This window comes from Schistocerca nitens, chromosome 8 (assembly GCF_023898315.1).
Source record: "Schistocerca nitens isolate TAMUIC-IGC-003100 chromosome 8, iqSchNite1.1, whole genome shotgun sequence".
Classification (NCBI taxonomy): domain Eukaryota; kingdom Metazoa; phylum Arthropoda; class Insecta; order Orthoptera; family Acrididae; genus Schistocerca; species Schistocerca nitens.
The window spans coordinates 209,739,667-209,742,682 of NC_064621.1; the positions used below are offsets into that span (position 1 = coordinate 209,739,667).

The 3,016-nt window shown below is 43.2% G+C and overlaps 1 non-coding gene across 1 annotated transcript; it reads left to right on the top strand.

Moving 5' to 3' along the window:
* Nucleotides 1-613: 613 nt before the first annotated feature.
* Trnaa-cgc (transfer RNA alanine (anticodon CGC)) lies at nt 614-686 on the top strand. The gene has a single exon. It is a non-coding gene; the product is annotated as a tRNA-Ala (tRNA).
* Nucleotides 687-3,016: the final 2,330 nt, after the last annotated feature.

Consider the following 3,016-nt stretch of genomic DNA (forward strand, 5'->3'; position numbering starts at 1 on the left):
TGCTCTGCTGTGACAGTCTTCGTTGGGCATCTACATGCTACTATAGTTCAATTACCTAAAGGCATAAGTGGTGGGGTAGCACAACACACAAGTGACACACTCATGACGTCTGTCTCCAGTTGTTCTAACCAGAACCGTTTTAAAATTGGAGGAAATGTGAAGAATGCGTAATTATCAGCGAGAGGAATTTAGGGCATAGAATGCTGCACCAACAACAGTTAGCGCGGTCACGTAGCCATGTGTTGTGCAGGGACGGGACAGTTACAGTATCGCTTGAAAGTCGGGGTGTTTGCAGTTTGGAAAGTAATTAAAAACGCAAGAAAGAAAGTAAACAGGGCAGCCATAATTCATGTAAACAAATAAAATACTGCTTGAACGGCTCTAGTTACAAATGAAATGTGATTCCTTAAATTTAAGATTACGATCGGATCAATTAGTACAGCCGTAAATGAAACAAGCTGGCATTTTTAACGGATCAACGACGTCTCCACACAATAAAAGCATAATGCTTTTGGGTTACGACCACAACGGTAGAAACTGGACGTGGGAATGTCAGAGTGACATCAGAAGGAAGTATCACTGTGGTGAACTATGGAGATATAAATGCAGACCGAGCGAGGTGGCGCAGTGGTTAGCGCACTGGACTCGCATTCGGGAGGACGACGGTTCAATCCCGTCTCCGGCCATCCTGATTTAGGTTTTCCGTGATTTCCCTCAATCGTTTCAGGCAAATGCCGGGATGGTTCCTTTGAAAGGGCACGGCCGATTTCCTTCCCAATCCTTCCCTAACCCGAGCTTGCGCTCCGTCTCTAATGACCTCGTTGTCGACGGGACGTTAAACACTAACCACCACCACCTATAAATGCAGTGAACCTTATGTTTTGGGCTATGTAAGATGGCAGACTTCAGCTTCAAGTTTATGGCATAATGACAACTCCCTTATTTTTTTACCCCTGTGGTTTCACGACTCATGTTAATACTTTGTTGTGACTGGCTGGAGAGAACGAGGGAGAGAGGAGGGTCAGGGGAAGGGAGAGGAGGTAGGACGGGATTAACCTGTAGGATGTGACTGATAAGGACAATATTACTAATGAGAGTGATGACATCACTGATAAGGCGAGCTTGGCTTGTGATGTCATCTCTAGGCCAATGACGTCAAGAACTTCCAGCGTTGCAGCGCGTCAGCAATCGTAAGTATCGAAATAATTATGAAAAATCCGCCTCGATTGCACAAACTACCTGGTGTTCACCTAGGTTTCAGCGTGGGTAACCACGCCTTCTTCAGAACAAATATAAAACAGCTTGCCTAAATAGGCATAGTCAAAGGCTAAAATCAACACCTACAGCAGCAAGACCCAATAAAGAAATTTTACAAATACACGGTACATATGTACCAAGTCAATAATATTACGTATCTCAACGCTGTGTGTGGTGCCTCGCCCCAGCCAACGTACGATGGTCACAGGCTCTCCACCGAACTGAGCCACCGCAGGATGCTCACATGCGCGGCTGTCGAAATCACTGCGCATGCGCGTGCCCAGGAAACGCTTCTTATGCTTGGGAGCGGGATTACGAAGTTAACATCTTAGAGGAAATGCAGATTTTTAAACATCTGCAGTATGCCAAAGACGATGTCCTTAACGATCAGCTCCAATTAAAAAAATAGAAATTTCTTTGAAGGTTTCGGTCCCTTATTTAATTCTTCACATTAAGTTACATGACGTGGAAGTTGGTTGATGCACGCGTACGATGTTGATCGTTTACGGATAGTAACGACGCCCCCCCCCCCACCCCATTTTGGTACGTTTTCCCTCCTACTGTGTTGAGGGGTGGTTAGCCAAGAAGAATACCATTTGTATTTTATTATTGCTGCGCGCTTTTATGAGGTATTTTATGTATCTTCGTTACCTTCTATGTAATCATAAGATCATGGAGCCAAGGTATGTTATAAATCTTTAACGTCTTCTGATTACGGCCTGGTCGGCCGCTTAGTATTATTGCGATATAGCGGCTATGGTTCTTTCTGCTGCATATATTAGTGCGGTTTTATCCGTTAACAATAACGTCCTTAGCATAGCTATCTTTTTAGTTTAGTTGTAATTTCTACCTAATTCTAGGACCTCCATATTAGCTTGTGGCTGATTTACCATCCGTGCACAAAGTTTGTCGTGCGTTGCTATTAAATATGTCTTAATTTCCGCATCATTGCTTTTTGCTGATTCGTGTTAACTTCGTAATCACGCTCCCATGCACAAGAAGAGCGTTTCCTGGGCGCGCGCATGCGCAGTGATTTCGACAGCCGCGCATGTGAGCATCCTGCGGTGGCTCAGTTCGGTGGAGAGCCTTTGACCATCGTACGGTGGCTGGGGCGAGGCAGCACACACACCGTTGAGATACGTAATATTATTGACTTGGTACATATGTACCGTGTATTTGTAAAAACTTTTTATGAGGTCTTGCTGTTGTAGGTGTTGATTTTAGCCTTTGACTAAGCCTATTTAGGCAAGCTGTTTTATATTTGTTCTGAAGAAGGCGTGGTTACCCACGCTGAAACCTAGGTAAACACCAGGTAATTTGTGCAATCGAGGCGGATTTTTCATAATTATTCCAATGACATTACTTGCATGACGTCATACATTTAAACAAAGGGCACAGAATCAGTGTACATATACTACTTCTACTACATCTAATGATGTTATTACATATTATGAATGTGAAGTTAAACATTAATAGAGGCTCAAACTCGGTAACTGGATGCTTTTATTGACCTCCTGAAACAGGAGCCCACTAGCTACAACCTAGTTTCGATGCAAGTATCTGGGAAAGAGAACGTAAATGCGTGATCGTATTTACCTGATTTTGGCTCGTCAGATGTAGCCTAGTGACGGATTCTCACACACCCCTCCAAAGTAATTCTTATTTACAAAGATTACACATTTATAATTGATTTGTAAAACTGTTAACAGCAATTTAAATCAGGAGACGTAGCTGGAGTTGTTTATAACAAAAAAGCTAA